The 12,004-nt window shown below is 36.1% G+C and overlaps 1 non-coding gene and 1 pseudogene across 1 annotated transcript; both read right to left on the minus strand.

The window, feature by feature from the left end:
- Window positions 1-3,824: 3,824 nt before the first annotated feature.
- On the minus strand, window positions 3,825-3,896 carry TRNAT-CGU. Its single transcript has one exon. It is a non-coding gene; the product is annotated as a tRNA-Thr (tRNA).
- A 587-nt stretch (window positions 3,897-4,483) lies between these two features.
- LOC123203876 lies at window positions 4,484-9,631 on the minus strand (annotated as a pseudogene).
- Window positions 9,632-12,004: the final 2,373 nt, after the last annotated feature.

A 12,004-nucleotide genomic window follows, 5' to 3' on the forward strand; every position in this document is an offset into this window, starting at 1 on the left:
ATCATCATTCAGAATTTCAGTAGCTACTGCAAATGAGAATATATCATCAACTATAATTGTTTCACGATTCCACATTTCTTGTGTATGAACATAATTTAAAGATATTTCAATATTCTCATTTTCCTGTTCTTCAGGATTTTGTACCACTTCAGGGGTTTGTGCCACTTCAGGGGTTTGTGCCACTTCAGGGGCTTGTGTCTCTTCAGGGACTATAACCTCTTCTGGAGGAATATTTGTTTGATTATTTGCCTTTCTTTTTCGAGGAACAGTGTCCTTCGATCCAACAAGTCTACCACGCTTCTGGCGTGAGGTAGATGGATCAGTTACGGCTCGAATGGACTGTTCAGCAGTCACATTGATTCTTGCTGGTGTATTAGCAGCTGGAACATGTGATCTTATCACTTTTGCTGTATCAACAAATGCATCAGGCATTTGGTTGGCAATAATTTGTAATCGCACTATCCTTTGCACTTCAGTTTCACTTTGGGATGTGCGAGGATCTAAATGAAACATGGTAGGTACATACCAATTAAGTTCATGCCTAACTTCAGGAGGCATTTTCTTTTCCCCTAAAGATGGGAAAGTTGTCTCATCAAAGTGACAATTTGCAAACCGTGCAGTAAAAAGATCACCTGTTAATGGTTCCAGGTACCTGATAATGGATGGTGAATTATATCCAACATATATTCTCAAACGACGTTGGGGTCCCATTTTTGTGCGTTGAGGGGACGCAATAGGGACATATACAGCACAACCAAAAATTCTCAAATGAGATACATCAGGTTGGTGACCAAGAACCAATTGTAGGGGAGAATATTGATGATAAGAAGAAGGTCGCAAGCGAATTAACGCTGCAGCATGTAATATAGCATGTCCCCACATAGAAGTAGGTAATTCACTTTTTAATAATAAAGTACGTGCAATTACCTGGAGTCGTTTGATAAGAGACTCAGCTAATCCATTCTGTGTGTGGACATGTGGGACTGGATGTTCAACCTCAATCCCCATAGACATGCAATAATCATCAAATGTTTTGGATGTAAATTCACCAGCATTATCTAGCCGTATTGACTTGATCGAATGATCTGCGAAATGCGCCTTTAATTTGATAATTTGTGCTAACAGTTTAGCAAATGCAACATTTCGAGTAGGCAATAAACAAACATGAGACCATCGTGCAGATGCATCAATTAAGACCATAAAATAACGGAATGGCCCACTTGGTGGATGAATGGGTCCACATATATCCCTTTGAATCCTTTGCAGGAATGATGGGGATTCACCTCCAATTTTGGAGGAAGATGATCTTATTACTAATTTGCCTTGAGTACAGGCGGTGCAGAATTGTTCACTAGACAATAAAATTTTATGATTATGTAATGTATGTCCATGTGAATTTTCAACAATCCTACGCATCATTGTAGATCCTGGGTGGCCTAAACGATCATGCCAAAGCATAAATGCTTTTGGATCAACGAACTTCTGGTTCGATACTGCGTAGGTCTCAATTGCCTTTATGGTTGTATAATACAATCCAGATGATAAAGCAGGCAATTTTTCTAGTATAAGCCTTCTTCCGGAGGTATTACTAGTTATATAGATGAATTCTGTACCATTTTCACTCATGGTTTCAAGATGATAACCATTTTTTCTTATATCTTTAAAACTTAGTAAATTTCTTCTGGATCTACTTGAATATAATGCATCATTGATGCTTAATTTGGTCTCATTGTTTAACATAATTGTGGCTCTTCCGGAGCCTTCTATCAGATCAATTGATCCTGATATGGTAGTTACTTTAGCTTCAATTAATGCTAAAGATAAGAAAAATTTATTTTCCTTAAGGATTGTGTGCGTTGTTGCACTGTCCACCAAACATATGTCTCCCACATCAGCTTTTGAAGTCAACGCTTCAATTTTGGAGTCCATTTCCTTTCATTTAAAAATTACGTTAGTTATAACGTACAAAATATTGAAAGGAAGAGAACATGACAATAAAATACAAAATAATATGCATGACTCCAAAATAAATATATATGATGGATTAAAAATTTTGGGCATTTTATACTCATAATAACTACTTCTGGTAGTTGCGTTCACTTCAGGGAACGATGTATAATGAGAAAATATTAATTCAGAATTTCTTTTCTGATATTGCTACTACAGGAGCAAAAATAAAATGTGGAGAATATTTTATCTTCTATATTCAAGAAAAGATTCTGAATATTACAGAGTTATACTAAATATAGAGTCATTGTATTCATATTTCAGCTTGTAATCCTTCAGGGATATGATGCCAAAAGATAATAGTCTTGTATTTATCCTTCTGGGATATTTTATTTAGTTAGTTTTTCAAGGCTCACAAATTCTAGGTGGAGACTCATGTAAAAAGTCCATTTAATATTATCCATCTAATTTTAGGAACTTCAGGTTCAATTATTGTCATATTTACAAAACTTCTGGTTTTGTATAATATATATGAGTTAATCTTTGAAACTTCAGGTTCAAATATTATCTCATATGTACAAAATAGCTGATTTTATAGGAGAAATATTGGGATTAATTTTGGAAGCTTCAGGTCCATATATTATCTCATATATACAAAACTTCTGGTTTTGTAATTAATATTTACAATATTATAATATATATTCTGATTATGTTTTGGACTTCAAGTCCATAATTTTCACACTTTATGCAAACTTCAGGGTGCAAAGGTGATATCATTATTAAAATAAAGACTTTGATGAAACTGGGGACTTCCGGCCCATATTTATGAAACTGGGGACTTCTGGCCTATAAACATGTATTCTCATGATTTTACAAACTTCAAGTTGTAAATCGTAAAACTCAGGACTTCGGGCCCATATATATGATTTTCTCACGATTTTACAAACTTCAGGTTGTAAATCGGATATAAATAAAGATAAAGATTCGAATAAATAAATATGCGAATAAATAAATATTCAAATAAATGAAATACAATAAAAATAAACATTTAAATAATATCAGGACTTCCGGTCCAGATTCTTGGTTTTGTAAGCTTCAGGTTACAAATAATATTTATGACTTCAGGTCACAAATTTATAATTTCGTAAACTTCGGGTTACGAATGATATTTAGAATTTTAGATCCAGATTTATAATAGTCCAGACTTCAGGTCTAGATTCATAATATTGTAAACTTCAGGTTACAAATAATATTCAGGACTTCGGGTCCAAATTTATGATATTCCAGACTTCAGGTTTAGATTCAAGAGTTTCAGAACTTCAGGTCCAGATTTACAATTTTGCAAACTTCGGGTTGCAAATATTGTATGATTATAAATAAACATTAAGCAGAAATATAACAAAAATTAAAAGTTAACTGGGACATCACAACTGGGATATCTGTATTTATAATATTTAAGTAATATAACGGCATAATATAAAGATATAATATACCTGAGCTGATCGTGCTGATAACGTGTTATAAACTAATGTAATTTATAGAATTAATAGAAGAAAAGCTTCTGGAATTATAACAAGAAGCAAAAGTAAGAAGAAAAAGAGAGGAAGAGAGCAAAGCAATTATTATTTCCGGATGAAGAGAAGAGAAAATTGTGCTCATTACATGAAGAGAGGGGGGGGGGTATTTATAGGCAATTTGCCTCCCCTCCAGCCAATAAAAATAACTTTCTTCCAAGTTAAGTTTCTAAAGCCATAAATGCATTCCCATCTCTTTTAGCCAAAGTCAAAAATGTTGGGTGGAAAAATCCACCATCTGCAACAAATTTAATATTTTTCTCTTGTTTTTATGGTAATTTTGTAAAATGATTTAAATAATAAAGCCCCCGGCGAGGATCGAACTCGCGACCTTTCGCTTACGAAGCGAACGCACTACCACTATGCTACGGAGGCACTTGATTAAACTTTTTGAATCAATTTTAATAGTTCTCTGATTTCAGATTATAAATTTAGGATCGCTGCCAAATTTCTTGGCAAGGCAAACAGCTTAGCCTGATATGTTATGCAAGGAAATTTTAATGACTTCTGAAAAATTAAAAATATAATTCCAGGTTTATCAAATATTAGATTTTATTGACCCATGGGATAACAAAATTGGTAAAGTATTAAAACTCTCAAGATAAAGGTTTGGGTTTAAGTTTCTGTCATGTTTGTGAAATCTTGACTTATCTAGTATAGCGATTGTGGGTTCAATCACGATGTGTGTATATATATATATACATATATACACACACACATTAGATTTAGAAATTGCAAATGATTATCAGATAGCATAAATTAATAGATTGTTTGAGGAAGTTTTGATGGCTTTGGTTTGATGACTTTCAGAGATGTATTATTATTATTTCTCCTCTAGATTTGTTTTGTTAAGCTCTAGTAGTTTTTGCTTGTTTTCATGTCAATGCATGTAGTGATTATCAATGATTATGAGTTTTAAAGAAAAATGGTTGGAAGCTTGGAAAATATAAACATCTTTCAAGAAATCCAAAGCAAGACATTACAGAAGTTGCTGATAGAAATGGAATCATATATATGCATACACACAGAGTTTCTTATGAATATGTATCATGGTATCATAATCTGAGAAGTTAATTTCTTTACAATCAAGCACAGAACTTTTTAATTGTTCTTACTCATTAACTATTGTGCTTTCTTGTGAAGTGAAACTAAAGGATTCTATTTTGCATGCCTGCATTTACTTCACAAACAGCTTCCTCCGCCTGCCTGCCTTGCCTCGCCGACTAGCTGCTTCACCAATCACGATCTCGTTGACTAAATCCTTAAACAGACATCTAGTACTACCCCAGAAATCTTGCAGTGAAAATTCATCCAACTGCCTGATCGAAGCCTCACATCCTCCCACAATATTCTTTTTAAGTCATTCTCCTCCTCATCCTCCAGGATGCATTCTGGTTTCTTAGCTCGAAGCTGTTCAATCTCTAAGCATAATTCTTTTGGAAGCTTTTGTGCACTCAATGTCTTGCTTGCTAGCTTGTTGGTCTTTAACCATGGGTCTGGTGAGGTCCCTGCTGGAGGTAACTTTCTGACAAGGATCTCATTGACAGTGTCAAAAATGAGTTTGCGGTGAGCTTTCTCTGGCTTGGTCTTTGAATGGGAGACTTTGAAAGGCCTGCATTCTTCTTTTGAATAGGATGTGCTTGCATTAGTTTGTTCCAAAACAAACAATAACTTGGGGTTGATTTGGTGGCCTGATGGATGAAGCTGAAATGTTGTCAAGTTGGAGCCAATGTCTCTTAGCAGGAGGCCAGAAGCTAACAGTATCTCAGAGATGTATCTGTGGTCAGGATTGGTGTTCTCGCAAAGCGAAGCGATGTAATCAGTGCTAGCTTCATCATGACTGGAGTAGAGTCTTCTAAGCTTCTGAACTAAATGCTCAATATTTTGTAATTTCTTCCAACTGATTTCCATGGTAAGACCAGAACCCGTGCTACAAGATAAGATATTATCTGCTGCATCCCACTGATCGTCATTGAGATGATCACCGGAAATTTGAGCTATATCACCTGTAACACAAGAATATTTAAGCTAAATTTGGTAGGCCAGAGATGCTTTCATATATTATATGAATTAGAACAATGGAACAAAGCCTATTGGATTATTTGTGAGGTGAGTTAAGGATCTCAACTAAGGAATACTCTTAAGGTCGTTTAAGTACATGATTTGTAGATACAACAAACGGTTGTTTCCACTCAAGCACATCAGTGGGTAATACAAATAAACAAATTTCATATTCTTAATCAGCTTTTGTATGGTTAAGAACTCTTTGCCTTATCAAGATGATATGTTTGATTAAAAAATATAATCAATTCTTGTTTATTCAAAAATACAACCATGCAGTACTGGTAACTTCCATATCTATCCTTGAGTCCAAGACAAGATTGCTGTCTAATTGCAAAGATGAATCATCTCCATGGTGACTTGCAGTTCTTGATTCATTACTTATCTGACTCATTTGGTCATCAGCTTGCTGTAAGTGGTGAGGTTTTTCTTTAAGTCTGCCACCAGGAGAACCTGATTCTATCAACTTCCTGTTTGATTGTCTTCTAGGTTTACTCAAATCAGCTGGAGGGGCTGGCGGGCCAGACTGCTTGTCGGGCTCATATTTCTTCTGCTGCAATTTAGGGCTTACAGCATCTGAGCTCGTTGCTGAATTTGCAATGCTTTCTTTTGGCAATTGCAGAGGCTTTGGTGAAGATTGCATTGTGAATCTTATATTCTTACCACTGATTTTCTTATCAGAGGTACTGACAGTGGAGTCGATATGACTGCTTCTAGGAGACTGATCTTTAGCTGCTCGGCTACTCATCGAAGCCTTTTTGTAGTCTTCAGATCCCTTGCTCCGAAGCTTCTGGAGACTAGAAAGTCTGTCCATTGGAATTATTGAAGAAGAAGGAATATTAGATTTCTGAATTAGTTTAGCAGGTTTCATGATGACAATTGGGGATTCAAATGTCCTTGAGGAATTGGAACCCCTGGTTGGGGAAGTAATGACATGATTGCTCAGCAGATTCTGTTGGTTTCTTGCTTTAAGATTAGGACTGGAAGATTTCAGTTCATAGTCTTTTTGAGTTCCAAAATTTGAAGCTTGTTCTTTACTGGTCTCTATAAGCCCCTTTGCTTGCATAGCTTCCAGAATCTGTTTGAGAGCTATAAGATCCTTTCCAGATTGTTTAAATTCAAGATCTTTCAGTCTTTTCTCAATCTCAGAATAAACTGATGGAAAGGAATTAGCTGTCCTTGCTGAAACTTTCACAGGCCTAAAAGCTGTCTTCTGAGAATCCTGACTTCCATCCGGTTGCCGCCATGGTGCTAGTTCAATTGGAAACTTCGAGCTTGAAACTGGTTTCGTTATAAAATCAGGATTTTTCCATCTTGGTGATGCTGGCTCTTTCATCCAGCTTCTTGGGGAATTGGAAACACGGATTGGCTTGTTGTGACCATTTGATGTTAATGATCTTGAAAAAGGATCTCTCTCTTCCACTAGAGGGGTTTTAATCAAACCAGATAGACCATCACTAGGTGCAGCAGAATCTGGTAGAGCTTCCAAGCCCATTAATTTTGCTACAATACTGGGAGGCCGTTTCTGACTTGCCAGAACCTGGGGTAGATTATTGTCTTTGTTGCTTGAGATTTCATCATCCTGAAAACTTTTGAAAAGGTAGTTTGGTTTGGAATCGGAGTTGGAACACTGTGCTGAGCCATCTCTACCGTCCAGTGAAAGTCTGGGCCTCTCTTTTAGCTTTGGTGTAGATTTAAAGGTGTCTCGCGAGTCCAAAGATAAGCGATTAATCACTTTCCCATCATATGAAAACTTAGGAGGATCTTTCACGATCGGAAGCCAAGATCCTTCTTTCACTTCATACTGTGATCTTGAAAGGTCTCTACCTTCATTATTGTAAAACCAAGGCGCTTCTCGAATTTGGGCAAGTATTCTAAGAGACTCCTTGATATCAGCAGGTACCTTTTGCTTCCCACTGATCCCAGCATCATAAGATTCATCTGATTTGGATAGTTGTAATGGCCTCGGGGAGTCCTTATACTTCGAAACTGATAGTCCTCTGGCCTCTCTATACATGGAGTCCTTGACGACGTCCCGAAGATCAAGTGAGTACCGCCCTAAACGTGGAGATGTACTTCCTCGCTGCATAATCGGGTCCTTGGAGGGGGCTTCAGGAAAAAGCATTCTGTCAGATGAAGAGGCTTCTTGCTGAGGTGACTTGCCGCAGTCCAGAGAGGATAAGGAGGATGAACAAGATGATGAGAACGAGGCTCTTGACAATTCTGTGGAAAGTCTTTCCTTCACATTTCGGTTTAGATTCGTTTCCTGCAATCAAAAGTATACAGGCTTAGACTTGCACATATCTTGCATCTAAATATTAAAGCAATGAGCTTACTGATAAAATGAAAAGCTCAGTGATAATCAAGGCCACAAAATTAACACAAAAAATGTAATGAAATTAATTGAAAAGTTTTCTTTTCAATCAATTTCATTACATTTCCCGTCTGTCGCTGATATACATTGTTAAAATCTCCATCCGAGCTGCCATTCTGGAAGTGGGAAGTACCTGAAAAATTTCGGGGGAATCAGATGTTGCATTCTTCAGTGATGCTAAAACTTCTTCAATGTTTTAGCGTAGAAAAGAAATCGTCATTCATACTACTCTACATACAAGAAGGCTTCCAGATACAAACTCCAGTTCAGACACACCCAAATGACAAAATTGTAGTAAGAATTCTAGTTATCATTTTACTGAAGGCACAAAAAACATTTGATAAATGGAACATTTGAAGAAGATGACATTTGTGAAACACATATTGTGGAAGCAAAAGAAGAAGATGGAATTTTCCAAAGAGAAATCCATTACCATTTTCCAAAGAGAAACACATATTGTGAAAACATTGCTCACTGCAAATCATTGATAAAAGATATTGATTCAACTGAATAAGCTATGCAACATAGTTAGATTACCTGGAGGAAGCCTCTTGTGGGTCAGGCGCTGACCGGTTAAGACTTGGTGGCGATCGAAGATTTGGAAAATCTCAGTCATGCATCCCATTTGCTTCTGCAAATATGGGTTGTCATCTGCTAAAGAATGAAGAAGCTTTGCGGCCATCTCCACCAACTTCACTCAACTAAACAATATCCAAACACTCCTGCCTCTATATTTTTCTTTCTCCAACAAATAAAACCACAAAATTTCAGTTTCTATCTTTACGAATCTGAATCTAAGGTTGCTCCCCAACAGGGTTTTAACCAGTTCTCTGCAGAGCAGAAAGATAAAATTTCTAAGCAATTTCTTGTAGACCCAAATGAGAAACTGGGTTTTTTTTATACCTCAGCAGTACTTATTTCATCACTCTTAACAACAGAGTCCAAAAATTCCTCAACACTTCATCTTCTTCATGATAACAGTTAATTGTTCTCCTCCAATGGTGATCAAAATTCGATGCACAAAATAAGCTTCCAGCAGCCTTATTAAATGCAAGAATGAAGGCACTTTCCACATTCATGTAACTCCAAACCATGGATTTCCATAAACAGAAAATCAACAGTTGATTCATTTCCTTCTGCATATCCACAAGGCCCTAAAAAACTTTCCCTTATCTTAATTCCAGTTAATTACAGCTCAAACAAAGAACAAAACTTTAGCCACTGTCAACAGCCAACAGATAAAAATTGTTCCTCTGCAATCAAAATCACTCGCCCAAGATCTTTCCTCCTTATCCCCACAAAACCAAACCAAAATTTAATCAGTGTAAGCTAGAAGATGCCTTAATGAGTTTCACAGGACAAACCAGAGAATGCGTTGTGTGATGTAGGAATCATAATAGAGTCAAAAGGAAAAGAGAGTGGCCCCAACAGAATACAACCCATTTACAATACACTAAAAAAGGCCACGGTTATCAGCAGCAACATTACATTACCTCACAGATTGATTACCTATTAGTAAATAAAACCAATACAAAAAACTGTACAAAGGAATCCGTGTTTGTATGCAGATCCAAGAAAGAGGTAAATAGATGATAAATGTCCATGTTTTTGTTGCTTTAATGAGACAGCTAGAAGAGAAAGGGAGGAAGGTTCGTTATATAATCATAAATCTGTCTTCCAAAAGAACAAAAAAAATATCAGTTGTTAGTCCAGTCATACTCCTCCTTCGAGGAATATACTATAATCACCCATAGGTAGAGACGTCAATGGGCCGTGCCGGGCCGGGCCGGGCCGACTTCAGCAAGGCCCGTTGGGCTAATGGGCCGGGCCGGGCCCGAGGCCCAAACAGTAATGGGCCTTCGGGCCGGGCCGGCCCTTTGAAATATAAAGGCCCAAAGCCCGGCCCATATACTAACGGGCTTTAAACGGGCCGGGTCGGGCCTTAGTAAACGGGCCGGGCCGGGCCTCAGTAAATGGGCCGGGCCGGGCCTCAGTAAACGGGCCGGGCCGGGCCTTATTAAATATTTTTAAAAAAAGTTTTAATTAAAATTTTTAAACACAAATTATTTTTCAATTATTAAAATCGAGGACAGTACCCCGAATATTTTATTTATAATCCCTCACTTATGGCGGAGGAATACCGTGGTTACATGATAAAAAATATTATAAATTGTTAATAAAATACAAATAAATTAATTTACATATTGTATAAATTACAAAACATAAATAAAATTTATCTACTATATAATATTTATCTATTCATCTTCTACATCCAAATCTTTGAATTCTTCAAAGACATCTTCTGTCACACGATTCTGTAATTTAAAATCAGCTTTGATCCAATCTTTCATGCACATTATCGCTTCGACCATATTTGGATGTAAATTGGATCGTCTATCATCCAGCACACATCCCCCTGCACTAAAAGCGGATTCCGATGCTACAGTTGACACCGGAGGTGTTAGTAGATCTCGAGCCATGGCTGCAAGCACAGGAAAGGTTTCTGCCTTGTCTTTCCACCATGCCAAAACATCTAGTTTTTCAGCATTATATCTTTGAATAATTTCAGGATAATGGTCAATATTTATATAATTGTAAAATTGACTATAATTTGTACTTTGACTAACAGTTTGTTTACCTTTGCGCAATAAAGACCATATGCGTGACTTTTTTTTACCTGAACTACCAGAGCTTACCTCTGGTGCAGAACTTTGTCCAGTTTTTCCATATTTTTGTTCATAAATACTATACATATCAAATAAAAATTCTTGAACATATTCAACAGAATTTACATTGCTATTAATTGACAAATTTTCATTAATAACATCAAATAAATTTTGTAATCCATTAGTTTTTGCCCTAGGATCTAAAATAGTAGCTGCAGAATAAAGTAAAGGAATTTCACTCCAATATTTTTTAAATTTTTGTTCCATTTGCATACATATATTTTGAAAAGCATTATGAGAGTGACGATACCTATGTTCTTTAAATATATCACTTATTTCTACCATATTATATATTATAGAACAAGTTGTCGGATAATACACACCTGAGCAATGATCTGTGGCTGTTTTCAATGGCTCTAACAAGTTCATTAAAGCCATAGCTATTTCCCAATCTTGATCTGTCAAAAAAATAGGATCTTGCGAATCCATTGGTTGGGTATTGAAGTATCGTGTTATAGGAACTTCATACCCTTCGCATGCTTTCAACATGAGATATGTTGAATTCCACCTAGTGCTAATATCTATTTTTAATTTTTTCCTTCTTAACCCCATTGATTTACATAATTGATGATATGCTTGTACCCGTGATGGGGATGATGAAATATATGCAATGGCATGTCTAATTACTTCTAAATGTTTTTTTGCCAAACTCAAGCCATCTTGAGCGATTAAATTAATAATATGACATGCACACCTAACATGAAATAATTTTCCATTAAATGGAGGAGATAAATGATTATGCATATATTCAATAACTTTATTATTATTTTTAGCATTATCTAAAGTAATTGAAAAAATAGAATTATTAATTTTATATTCATCAAAAATATTTGCTAATGAACGATAAATTGCAAGACCATTATGTGGATATTCTAAATTTCTAAATGCAATAACTTTTTTGCATAATTGCCAATCAGAATTAATATAATGAGCAGTTGCACAAAGATACCCTATACGTTGATTTGTAGCAGTCCATAAATCAGAAGTTATTGAAATAACACCATTAAAATTACTTAATTCTCCAATAATTTTTATTTTCATTAGTTCATAATTTCTCAATATATCTGACCTAAGAGTTGACCTAGGAATTCTTCTAAATGCTGGTTGAATACTATTTTGCATCATCCATTCTAAAATTTCATCTTCTGCATAACTAAAAGGTTGATCAGAAGCAACGACATACCTGGCCATGTAATCTCGAACCTTCATTTGATCGTACGTAAAAGTTGACATTTCTCCCATATGTCCAGAACCGCTCGGACCTCCTGCTGAAGTGGCACCTGGACCAACAGATCGCGATCTGGTGAATGCAATTTGTTTTT

Source organism: Mangifera indica, chromosome 20, assembly GCF_011075055.1.
Source record: "Mangifera indica cultivar Alphonso chromosome 20, CATAS_Mindica_2.1, whole genome shotgun sequence".
Taxonomy (NCBI): Eukaryota; Viridiplantae; Streptophyta; class Magnoliopsida; order Sapindales; family Anacardiaceae; genus Mangifera; species Mangifera indica.